This window comes from Scyliorhinus canicula, chromosome 9 (genome assembly GCF_902713615.1).
Source record: "Scyliorhinus canicula chromosome 9, sScyCan1.1, whole genome shotgun sequence".
Lineage (NCBI taxonomy): Eukaryota > Metazoa > Chordata > Chondrichthyes > Carcharhiniformes > Scyliorhinidae > Scyliorhinus > Scyliorhinus canicula.
In genome coordinates, this window is record NC_052154.1 from 91,599,856 (window position 1) to 91,613,245 (window position 13,390).

The 13,390-nt window shown below is 49.7% G+C and overlaps 1 long non-coding RNA gene across 1 annotated transcript in view; it reads left to right on the top strand.

Annotated features, from left to right (window-relative positions):
- Positions 1–13,390, top strand: part of LOC119971528 — a 79,886-nt gene that overhangs the window by 7,671 nt on the left and 58,825 nt on the right. The window lies entirely within an intron of this gene.

Sequence of the window (13,390 nt, forward strand, 5' to 3'; positions counted from 1 at the left end):
GACAGGACATCATTGACACATGGTCCCAATGCACCTCACCTCACAGTCTTGTTTATCACAGGCCAGCTTATCTGCAGGAAGTGTCAGCTTCCTGTTTCTGAGAGAAGTGGTTTCTTTACTTGTGTTTGACGGTGGATAACCTTTGAACCAAGATTTTGGCGCCCTTTCTGGTAATTTTCCACAGAGGATCTGCTGACTGCTCTGTGGATTGTATCAGAGTGTTCCATCTCAGCCTGTTCTTTAATCATTCCTCTGTCACTGTTAATCTTCTTCCCACTCGTTTTGGCATAATTACACAGCAGATACACTTCTGGCAGCAAGAACAATACTTTTCACTTTAAGCTTCTGTTTGTTATTCAAAAGTCGAAAAGCCCATCCTGTGTGCTGTAGGTACAGGCAGTGTGCCGGAAAGTTTATTAGAGTCTGCATTAATAATCCAGAGGACATCCGGAAATAAAAAGTTGGTCCCCATAAAAAGGAGCTGGCGGTTATTGGAAATCCAATCGGTTCAATAAGTAACAAAACTGCTGCCTTTACCCAACTGGCCTATGTCTGACACCTGTCCCAGAGCAAAATGTGATGCTAATTGCCCTCTATAAGGATGTAAGGAAAGGGAATAAATTCCAGACCCTTGGATCTGGAGTAAGAATAAAACAACCAACTGAGATACCTACCGGCTTTGAGGAGTTGGCTATCACATAAATCAGCGTTTTTCAAACTTTATTTCTAGGCACCCATTTTTACCAACCGGCCGACCTTCCCGACTCATGCCGGCCGACATTCGCGACCCACGCTGGCCGACCTTCGCGACTCATGTGGGCCGACCTTCGCGACCCACCGTTTTCTCTTTAATGCGCGAGGTGAGCCTGCTTGGTCCTCATTTACTTGTTTGCTGCTAACAAAACGGAGGAATCGTAATCGTGCCCAAAGCACGTGACGTTGAAGTTCCTGGGTCGTGACCTGCTCTCTGCTTCCCTTCAGGCAGGAAGATTACAAGAACATACCTACAGTGCAGAAGGAGGCCATTCGGCCTATCGAGTCTGCACCGACCCACTTTAGCCCTTCACTTCCACCCTATCCCCGTAACCCAATAACCCCTCCTAACCGTTTTGGATACTAAGGGCAATTTAGCAAGGCAAATCCACTTAACCTGCACGTCTTTGGATTGTGGGAGGAAACCGGAGTACCCAGAGGAAACCCACACAGACACGGGGAGAACACGCAGACTCCACACAGACAGTGACCCAGTGGGGAATCGAACCTGGGACCCTGGCGTTGTGAAGCCACAGTGCTATCCACTTGTGCTACAGTGCTGCCCATTACATTGAATTTAAAAAAAAATCTTCTCCTACGTCTTCTATTGCGCAAATTATCGTGCAACAGCCGTAGCAGTCGGCTTTTAACAATGCCAGCTGTGAGCAGCCTTCAAAATGACGGCCTCGACAAGATATAAAAAAATGCGGGCACACTGAGCATGCCTGCCAGTTCATCAGTGCGCATGCGCAGAAGGGGGTACAGTGATGGGGTGGCCAGGGCAGGGGAATGAAGCCCCAATGCCGGTAGCGGGGGAGGACATTCAGTTTCTCCTTGAGATCGAGGCACCCTTTAAAAACGGTGTGCCGATCTCTGTGAAGCCAGGCTTGCGTCGTCTTGAGGCCCGCCCCTCAAAACTGACGGCACAAAACACGCACCTCTGCTTGTCATTTTTTGGGGGAAATTCAGTCTACAGATTGGTTGCAAAGATTAGCCACAATAAAATGATTCTACTCTTCGAAGAGCAGAAAAGCGAATCAAAATGAATCTCAACACTAACTATGCGAGGAGGTGTTAAACATTAGAATACTGGAAAATCATCTGCTCGTGTATCATGTTTTAAGAATAAACATCAGGTCATTGCCTACCAGGCTAGCTGTGACACAATTTGGGTGTGTTTCTTGGAGGTTTACAGGAATACTGAAAACCAGCAACATTTACTTTGAACAGCTTCCAAAATGATCCTGTTATATCATGGTTTGGTTAGCAGCATGCTCAACTTGGAGTTGGAAGGCTGTGGGTACACATGCGACTCCAGAGGCTTGAGAACATGACCTAGACTGACATTCCAGTGCAGTACTGAGGGAAAACTGCACTGTTGCAGGTTTAACATCAGATGTGACATTAAACCCCGTCCCCAATTTCCCATTCGGGCGGATTTAATAGGCCCCACAGCACTATTCCAAAGCAGAGAAGATGAATGACTTGGACAACATTAATCCCCAACCAACATGACTAAAAGAGATTATTTGGTTTTTGTTTGTGGGAGCCCGTGTGCACATATTGGCTGCTGCGTTTCCTACCTTACAGCAGTGACTACACTTCAAAAGTACTTACTTGGTTGTAAAGCACTCTGGGAACATCCTGAGGTCATGAAAGGTGCTACATAAATGCAAGGTGTGACATAAATGCAAATTGAAACAGTCCCAGGATGAGCTTGCAGCACCGGGAAAGACCATTCTATCTATCAGGGCTCTGTTGAAATTTGGTACCTTAGTGAGGGACGCCCTGCCAAGGCCGCACTTAATCTCATTTCCTGCACTCAGGAGCTCCATTCGCCAGAACTCCTCAGTCCAGGAAGACATTGGGGAAGGAGGTGGTGGTGGTGATGGGGGGGGGCGGGGTGGAGTTGGCGTGACCCCGCTTTGCAGTTAACGGGAGCCGTGGCTGAACCTCATCAACGATAGAGGCAGGAAGAGACCATTCATTGACCCGGGTTTAATTCTGGCCTCGGGTGACTGTATGGAGTTTACATTTTCCCGTGTCTATGTGGGTTTCCTTCGGGGTTCTGTGTTTCCTCCCACAGTCCAAAGAAATGCAGGTTATGTGGATTGGCCATGATAAAATTGCTTTTTAGTGTGCATGTTAGGTGGGGTTGCAGGGATAGAGCAAGAGATAGGGTGGGGGAATAGGCCAGGGTGGGCATCTGTAGTATTAAGAGGGTCAGTGCAGACATGATGGGCCGAATGGCATCCTTCTGCACTGTAGAGAGAATCTATGATTCCATACTCTGCTGCAGAGTGTGACCCGGAAAGTGCTGAGGTCCAAAGTGTTGTGGCAGCAGCACCCCACATACATCCAGCAAGTTTGGTCAGTGGATCGTTTCTGGTTTTGACCTTTGATGCTGTTTTCTTCAGATGTTTATAGATGAACAGACCCCTAGCTAGAGTCATTCCGTGTCTGTCAGATTGGGTCATGCCATATACCAGAAATGCTGGAGAATGAAAGGTTTAGTGAGAGGGAAGAACTGACGGAGCTCAACATTAGTAGAGAAATGGTGCTGGGAAAATTAATGGGATTGAAGGCGGATAAATCCTCAGGGCCTGAGAATCTGCATCCCAGAGTGCTTAAGGAGGTGGCTCTGGCAATAGTGGACACATTGGTGGTCATCTTCCAGGATTCTATAGACTCTGAAACTGTCCCTGTAGATTGGAGGGTAGCTCACGTCACTCCGATATTCAAAAAGGGAGGTAGAGAGAAAACAGGGAAATTAGACCAATATGCCTAACATCGGGAGTGGAGAAAATGCTTGAATCCATTATCAAGGACTTTGTAGCGGAACATTTAGAATTCAGTGGCAGGATCAGTCAGAGTCGGCATGGATTTATGAAAGGAAAATTATGCTTGACAAATCTGTTGGAATTCTTTGAAGGTGTAACCAGTACAGTTGACAAGGGGGAGCCAGTTGATGTGGTATATTTGGACTTTCAGAAGGCATTTGACAAAGTCCCGCATAAGAGATTATTGTATAAAATTCAAGCACATGGGATTGGGGGTGGATAGAAAACTGGTCGGCAGAGAGGAAACAAAGAGTAGGGATTATTGGGTATTTTCAAATTGGCAGGCAGTAACCAGTGGGGTACCACAGGGATTGGTGCTGGGACCTCAGCTATTCACAATATACATTAATGATTTGGATGAGGGAACAAAATGTAACAGCTCAAAATTTGCAAATGATTCCAAGTTAGGCGGGAGGGTGAATTGTGATGAGGATGCAGGTATCCGACAGCATGATCTGGACAGGTTGGGCGAGTGGGCAAACCAATGGCAGATGCAGTATAATTTGGATATGTGTGAGGTTATTCATTTTGAAAGCAAGCACAGGACGGCAGATTACTACCTGAATGGCTGTAAATTGGGATTGGGGAGTGTGCAGCGGGACCTGGGTATCCTTGTGTAGTTGCTGAAGGTAAGCATGCAGGTGCAGCAGGCGGTAAAGAAGGCTAATGGTATGTTGGCCTTCATTGTGAGAGGTTTCGAGCATAGAAGCTGGGATGTGTTGCTGCAATTATACAGGGCCATGGTGAGGCCACACCTGAAGCATTGTGTGCAATTTTGGACTCCTCTGAGGAAGGATGTTCTTGCTGTCGAGGGAGTGTAGCGAAGGTTTACCAGACTGATTCCAGGAATGGCGGGACTGTCATATAAGGAGAGATTTACTAGGTTGGGATGGTTCAGAAGAATGAGGGGGGATCTCATGGAGACTTATAAAATTTTAACGGGACCAGACAAGGTAGATGCAGGGAAGATGTTACCAATGAGGGTGTGTCCAGAACCAGGGGTCACAGTCTGAGGATTCAGGGTAAACCATTTCGGACAGATATAAGGAGATATTCTTCAGACACAGAGTGGTGAGCCTGTGGAATTCATTACCACAGGAAGTAGTTGATGCTAAAACTTTGAATATATTCAAGAGGTGGCTAGATATAGTACTTGGGGAGAATGGGATCAAAGGCTCTGGGGAAAAAGCAGGATTAGGCTATTGAGTTGGATGATCAGCCATGATCGTGATGAATGGCGGAGCAGGCTCGAAGGGCTAAAAGGCCTCCTGCTCCTATCTTCTATGTATCTATGCTGTAATCTCTAGCCAGGCATATAGACATGCAGTTCTATTTTGGCACTGGGTGTTGATTTGCAGGAAACTCTACTGAACCACGCCTTGATATTGGAATGTTCTGTGAACTTAAAACCAGACATAGATTTGTTCTATCTCCTGTATCCTGGGCGAGCATTTTCTCAATAGGGTTGATAATTCCAGACATGCAGGTGGAGGGGCGAGAAGAGGGGTGGGGGGGGGGGGGGGGGGGAGGGGGTGGGGGGGGGGGGGGGTGCGGAACAGTCCTTTGGTCTGCATTTTTTGTCACTCTTTGCTCCCGCTCCCCACTTTCTGATATAGTTCTTGTTGAGGAGAAACTCTCAAAGTAAACATAGCCCCCTAAGCCCCTCACCCAACTGGCTGTTGGGCATGTACCAGCTTGAACAGTGAATGATGTCCATTTGACTCTGGAAGGTAACACAACCCAAGCTGATCACACTCCTCACATGGCACCAGCTCAGCACCGAGACTGGGATCTTGCTGTTCCTGTCAGGCACAGTGCCACACTGGGTCTGGAGATTTGACCACTGGGAACAGTTACCTTTGGAGAGGGTGCAGAGGAGGTTTACCAGAATGTTGCCTGGTCTGTAGGGTGTTAGCTATGTGGAGAGACTGAATAGACTCGGACTGTTTTCGTTAGAAAGACGGAGGTTGAGGGGTGACCTAATAAAGGTATACAAGATTATGAGGGGCATGGATAGAGTGGATGGGCAGAAACTTTTTCCCAAGGTGGAGGGGTCAGTCACCATGGGGCATAGGTTTAATATCCGTGGGGCAAAGTTTAGAGATGTGTGAGGCAGGTTTTTTACGCAGATGGTGGCGAGTGCCTGGAACGTGTTGCCAGGGGAGGTTGTGGAAGCAGATACATTAACGGCGTTCAAAAGACACCTTGACAATCGCATGGATAGGATGAGTATAGAGGAATACGTCACAAGGTAGTGCTGAGGGTTTTGGCAAAGGTTGGTATTATGACCAGTACAGGCTTCGAGGGCCGAAGGGCCTGTTCCTGTGCTGTAATGTTCTTTTTTGTACATTTTAAAATCAAGTCCCTCAACAGAATCATCCATAAAATCCAACCAGATGCAAAAGCATTAATGACAAATTATTGAAAATATTTTGAAAATACAATCTTTCAGTTTATTTTTAAAAATAAATTTAGAGTATCCAATTCTTTTTTTTTCCAATTAAGGGCAATTAAGCGTGACCAATCCACCTACCCTGCATGTCTTTGGGTTGTGGGGCAAAACCCACGCAAACACGGGCAGGATGTGCAAACTCCACACGGACAGTGACCCAGAGCTGGGATTGAACCTTGACCTCGGTGCCGCCCTGTCTTTCGATTTATTAACACATTAACTTTAATCCCACATCCTCACCATGCTCCCATGTCCTTTTATTCCACACAGCCAGCCAGCAAATCTATTCTTTATATGTTGACAAGCTCTCTGCTGTGAACACCAACTCTGATGGTACATTCTACAACTTCACAACTCTCTGTATATTTCCTCTTGCTCTTTCCTGGGTTTGCCAACTCTGGGTGGACCTGTTCCTGGAGGTAGCAATGCGTCACCCGTACATCATTGGTTGTCTGACATGTCAATCATCAGATTTCTCCGCCCCCTCCACAAATGCAATGTGACCAGACTCTTCCGCCGCTGATTGGATGATGTTTGATTGTCAGTAACAACGGTTTAGTTGCGATATCTGTAAACCTTCGAGCGATCTGCCCTCAAATTGCAGCATTCAGAAATGGCCATTTGGCCCATTTTGTCAATGCGGGGTTTATGCTCCACTGGAGCCCCCTCCCAAAAGTGTTGAAACAACATTTTAGAAAGCTTTAGGTTTTTAATTCAGCTGGGACTTATCTTCCTCCGTTTTTTGCAGCTGAGTTTTGGAGATTAATCTTTAATTCCTGCAGAGGCAATGCTGAGGATTTGGGGAACTTTACTCTCTGCTTCCAACCTCTGACATCTCAACTACAACCTGTGGCTATTCATTGCAGTCATTGAAAACATCTCTCTCTCCCTGCCTCTCAAACACCTCTCTATAATCTCTGAAAACATCCCCACATGTGCCGCTCTCTACAGATATTGAAAGTCAGGTTTAAATTGTAAAATGTGCTCAGTTGGGATAGCTTATTATTGAATAGTTTAAGCCACTGTAATATTTTAATAATGTCTGCTATATTCTGAATGCACTCGGTGTATTTTTCTTCCATTAGCGGTGTCCTCATTCTGCTGACAAGCTCTGAATAAATACCCTCCCTCCCTCGCCCATTCCTGTCCATCTGCCCCTCTGCCTTGACTGACATCTGCAGTGCTGACTCAGACACAGAGAATGGCTGCAGAGTCCCAGTGCCTGTCTGAACCCTGCAAATTACCTTCAATTGCCTGTGTGGACAAACAGCAGCTCTATTTCGGGTGGAGGTGGTCGAGAAATGGAGACATAGGCAGTAAACAGGTGAGAAATGAGTGGTGGGTGAGGAGAGGCAAAGTGGGGAAGACGAGTGTGAGAGGGTGAGTCATGAGAGGTGGGTGGTGAAAGGCGGCAGAGAAGTTCAATATTGAAATGGGTGAAATGTGGGCAACCTGATCTGCGAGGCATAGAGCGAGAGTAGGGTTTTATTGAAAGCGGAGGGATGAGGAGGAGGTATCAGAGTTAGAAATATCAAATATGGACATAAGGGAGGAATGGAGGTAGTAGGTAGGTCGAAGGTCATGAGAGTTATTTCTCCAAATTGACAGGAATATTTAGTGAAAGTGCGAGACTGGAGAAAGGGGGAGATGGAGAGAAGGATCCAGAGCCAATAAACGAGAAATGAAGCCTTCCCGTGGCAGGTACGGAGTGATGGGCCGCACATTTGGCGGCTCCCACTTGAGGTGGGTTTTTCCGGTCCTTCTGCATTCGAACTGTGTGGTGAATTAGGGCAAAAGGTGCACTAGTGTCCTGAGAATGTAATACTCCTCTGGTGGGCTGGTACAAGGCTCATTGGATGAGGAGGACCATGAGGAGAGAGAGCAGTTGGAGCAGGAAAGTTTTCCTGGTGCGACACAGATGCAGTGGAAAGGAGGGGGGTAGCGCTGGGCACCCAGTGGTGGACGGAACAGCTACTGGAGTTCCTAACTGGCAAATCCCAGCAGCAGAGGAAAGAGACCTTCGAGGATTTGGCTAAGGTGGTGGAGCCGCTTAGGGTGGCGATCGAGCGGGTGGAGCAGAGGCAGGAGGCTCAGGACAAGGAAGACCAAGACGTGCGCGGGTTCAATTCCCGTACCGGCTTCCCCGAACAGGTGCCGGACTTTGTCGACTGGGGGCTTTTCACAGTAACGTCATTGAAGCCTACTTGTGACAATAAGCAATTATTATTATTAAGTGCATCTGGGGGGGGGGGGGGGGGGAAGAGAGCTATGGATTTACCAGGGCCTGGGTGCGGAACTGGCCAAACGGAGAGCTGGGTATAATCGGATAAAGGCTACCCTCTACACGAAGAGTGTGAAGTTCGGGGTGTTGTACCCTGTGACTCAACAAAAGCAGGAATTTTACTTTGACTCGCTGGAGGAGGCGATGGAATTTATGAGAGACTGGGAGGAGTGTGAGGACATTGAAATTTGGAGAGGAGTTCTGTGTGAATTGTGGGGCACATTGGGTGGGTGGATTGGGTCAGGTTATGGTGGCGGAATGGTGATGATGAATGTGCCTTTTGGTTTTCTTTGTTTGTTGGTGGCAGGGAGGGATGGGGTGGATTGGGAGGGTGAGGGGTTACCAGAGGCCTGCGAGGGGGACCATAATTGCTGGGCAGACTAGTTAATGGGAGTGAAGTGTGAAATTGTCAGGAGGGAGTTACGGGGAGAGAGGGAATGGGCTAGTTCTTTGTTTGGCTGTGGGAGGGGTTTGCTGACATGGGAAGGGAGAGATGGTGACGGGCATCCCTTGGGGCAGGCCTGGAGAGGTGTGTGACGTGGGCCGTGTGGGGTGGGGGGGGGGGGGGGGGGTTGGCGGTGGGACAGGGAGGTGCTGGCTTAGAAAGGCATATGGCTGATTGGCAGAGGAGGGAGTGTGGGGTCCCCGTGGGGTCCCCTGGCCAGGCTGGTGACGTGGAACATGAGAGGGTTGAATGGGGTGGTTACGCGGTCGGGTGTTTTCGTGCATTTGAGGAGTTTTAAGGCGGACGTTGTATTCTTGCAGGAGACACATCTGAAGTTGGGGGATCAGACAAGGCTCAGGAATGGATGGGTGGGGCAGGTGTTCCATTTGTGGTTGGATATGAAGACGAGGGAGGTGGCAGTGTTGGCTAATAAGGAAGTGGCATTTGAGGTAGGTAGCATTGTGGCCGATCCAGGGGTGAAGTAGATAGGTGATGGTCAGAAGGAAGTTGGAGGACATGCCAGTAGTCCTGGTGAATGTTTGTGCATTGAATTAGGATTGGTTGAGTCCTAAGCTTTCAAGGGTGTCGACGGTGGCTAGTAAGTTGAAAATGAAAATCGCTTATTGTCACGAGTAGGCTTCAATGAAGTTACTGTGAAAAGCCCCTAGTCGCCACATTCCGGCGCCTGTCCGGGGAGGCTGGTACGGGAATCGAACCGTGCTGCTGGCCTGCTTGGTCTGCTTTAAAAGCCAGCGATTTAGCCTTGTGAGCTAAACCAGCCCCTGGTTCATGGGGGTTCATGGTTGAGGGGGTTCATGGATATTATTTGGGGGGTGGGGGGCAGACCAGTGGAGGTTTGGGAAGCCAAGGGTGAAGAAACTCTCGTACTTCTCACATGTGCATCGGTTGTACTCCTGGATCGATTATTTTGCGATGGTTAAGGCGCTGCTGATGGGGGTGCCCGACTCAGGTTACTCGTCGATTGTGGGTTCCGATCACGTGCCGCACTGGGTGAATTTGCAGGTGGCTCAGGGGGAGGCCCAACAGCCACAGTGGAGGTTAGATGTGGGGCTGTTGGCCGATGAGCGAGTGTTTGAGAGGGTGAGTGCCGCCATCCGGGGCTATGTCGGGCTGAATGATATGAAGGGGATCATGGCCGCCATACTGTGGGAGGCACTTAAGGCGGTAGTTAGGGGTGAATTTATTTTGATCCAGGCGCATAGCGAGAGAGTCGAACAAAAGGAGAGGGTGAGGCTTGTAGATGAGATTCTGAGGGTGGATCCGATGTACTTGGTGGAGCCAGAGGAGGAGTTGTTAAAGGAGAGGCAGAGGCTCCAGATGGAGTTTGGGTTAGTGTTCACAGGGAAGGTTCTCAGTTGAATTTTATAAGAAATTTGGTGCGGAACTGGGCCCGCTACTAGTGAGGATGTACAATGAGGCGTGGGGTGGTTCCTGGGAGAGTTGGAGTTCCCCAGTGTGGAGGAGAGGAGGGTGCTGAGACTGGGGGCACTGATTGGTCTGAAGGAGGTGATGGACAGCGTGGGTGTAATGCAGGCAGGGAAGGCCCCTGGGCCAGATGGGTTTCCAGTGGAGTATTGGTATGGAGCTGGGGCCGCGGCTAGTGAGGATGGGGGAGGCGAGGGGGAGGGGGAAGTTCCCCCTCACGTTGGCGCAGGCATCCATTTCCTGATTTTGTGGAAGGATCCGGAGCAACGTGAGTCATAGCGCCCAATATCGCTGCATAATTTTCATGCAAAGTTGTTGGTGAAGGTATTGGTGTCGCAGATAGATGTGTGGTAGTCGGTATTAGGGGTATTACGGTACCCAGGTTGATGCTGTAAGACCACAGGTGTGGGAGGTATCTGAGACAGCAATATCATTGGTGAAGCCTGCCTGCTGGTTCCGCCCAGTAAGGCGGAGTATAAGAGCCTGTGTCTCCCTCGCAGCTGCATTCTGTACCTGTGCTGCTGGGGAAACATCTAGTCCAATAAAGCCTTCAATTGTCATCCAATCTCGCTTCTGGAGTCATTGATCGAGCATCAAGATGACTGTGTGCCGGTGTGATGGGGCGGGACTAGTGGGATTTGTGAAGGGAAAGCAGTTGTCAGCGAATGTGCGCATTGCTGCTTAATGTGATTATGATGTCTCGGAGGGGAAGGAGCTAGAAGTAGTAGGTTGTAGTAGTAATGGATGTGAAGGCCTTTGATCAGATGGAGTGGTGTATTTGTTGGAGGCTTTGGGTCGGATTGGGTTTGGCCAGGGGTTCATGGATTGGGCTTGGTTCTGTACAGGGCACTGATGGCGAGCCTTCGGACGACTGGACAAGTTCGGGGAATTTTGGGATACATCGGAGAGATGAGGCAGGGGTGCCCGCTCTCCTGTTGCTTTTTGCCATGGTGATAGAGCCATTGGCGATGGTGCTTAGCGTGTCGAGAGTCTGGACAGAGATTGAGCGGGGGTTGGTGGGGAGGATGAGAGGGGGGCAAGGGTGTTGTTGAGCATAGAGTTTCGCTACATGTGGACGATTTGTGGCTGTACATTTAGGCCCCGGTGGAAATGGAGGTCCTGATGGAATTTGGCCGGTTTTTGGGGTAAAAATCAAACATGGGGAAGAGTGAGGTGTCCCGATCAATGCTCAAGGATAGGAAAGGATGTTAGGGGAGTTGCCGTTTCGGGTTGCCAGCAAGTATTCAGTATCTAGGAATCCAGGTTGCATGAGTTAGGCCCAGTTACACAAATTGAACTTGACACGACTGGTGGAGGGAATGAAGGTGGATTTCAAGAGGTGGGATGTGTTGCCACTGTCATTGGTCTGCCCGGGTTCTGGTTCGTATTCCAGAACCTCCTCATCTTTGCTTTGAAGTCCTTTTTCAGGAAGGTGAATGGGATAATTTTGGGGTTTGTGTGGGTGGGGAAGACCCCGCAGGTGAGGAGGGTGTTCTTGGAGAGGGGGCTAACTTTGCCAAGTTTGACAAACTATTATTGGGTGGCTAACATCGAAATGGTGAGGAAATGGGCAGTGGGGGAGAAGTCGGTGTGGCATCGTGTATGGGGATAGGTTTGAGGGCACGGTTGTTTGTGTCCCTTTCATCCTCACCGGTCAGGTACTCGATGAGCCCAGTGGTGGTTTCAGCATTGCGGGTGTGTCGGCAACATTTTGGGTTGGAGGGAATGTCGATGTGGGCGCCGAAATGTTATAATCATAGCTTTGTACCGGTGGGGCTGGATGCGATGTTCTCGGGGTGGTGGTAGGTGGGGATTTGTTTGTAGGGGGTAAATTTACAGGACTGGAAGAGTTGGAGGAGACATACGAGTTTCCAATAATAAGTTAGGTACCTGCAGGTGAGGGATTTTGTGAGGAGAGAGGTGACGTCTGGGGTGGGGGTGGCCCCGAATCCGGAGGCGGCGATATTCGTGTGTCAGAAGATCAAGGAATCAGGTGGAGAGAGGGGCAGATGTATTAGCCTTCGCTTCCCTGGTAGCGCAGAGAAAGATCTTGTTGCGTTGGCAGGACTCGGTGCCGCTGGAGGCACATGAATATCGCCACCTCCGGATTCGGGGCCACCCCCACCCCAGACGTCATGGGTTAGTGACCTGGAAGAAAACAAAGGCAACCCTTGTCCCTGCTTGTCTGCCCCCCTGACCATCCAGAATCCCCACTGACCATGGAAGCCTCTGGCCAGTCGGCTGAAGGCGATTGCAAATAGGTAATTTGCAATCGTAGTTAAGTGAGCACTTCACATAACCCAAGTGAATCACCGTGGGCATGGTATTTAACATTTGGTAGTCATTGCCAAGAATCCCAATCAGACTTTGATGCCTGCACACTGTGCCTGAACACTGCAGCAGCCAAGATTCAAACACCCAGGGGATAGGTCCCAGCCCCAGGGGACATTTCTTGGGCCGGAGCGTGTGTGCTTGCAGTGGGGAGGGGACCAGCACCCAGTCCATATAACGCCATGTGCATGCGTCAGGAGTACAGGGTCTGGGGTCCGGTGAGCTGGGGCCCCTGCTTTGGCCGGGTGTGCAGGGCATGCCGGCTGTGGAGGAGGGAGAGGAAGACATCGCTGTTGGTCAGTCTCATACCCTCTCGCAATTCCTTACAGGTGTTGAACGGTAGGAATGATATTTTGGACCCTGTGGAATTTGCCCTGATGTTGCTCATGGCAGGCCAGGCGACCAGGCACCGGAGACAGTGCCACCAGCAGGCTGACAGAGGCTCGAGGCAGTGGCCCATGTGCAGGACCCAGCCGCACATCAGGCCAGAGGGGGAGGCCCATGATAGCCCAGGGTGTACAAGCAACTGACAGGAGGCTCCGTCTCAACAAGCGGATGGTGCAACACCGGTACCATGTCCTTGGGGACTTGGCACCACGTGGAAAAGGAAGATACCCACCCACCGTGACCATAAAAGTCACCGCAGCCTTCAATCTTTACACCTCGGGATGATTCGAGGCCTCAAGCGGGGATCAGTGTGGCATCTCTCAGGCTACAACCCCTAGGTGCACCTGACAGGTTACAGGTGCCCTGTTTGCCCAGGCAGAAAATTTACATAAACGCTGACATGGACCAAGCCCAATTGGATGCCTGGGCAACAGGATTCTCCACTATCGCCAGGA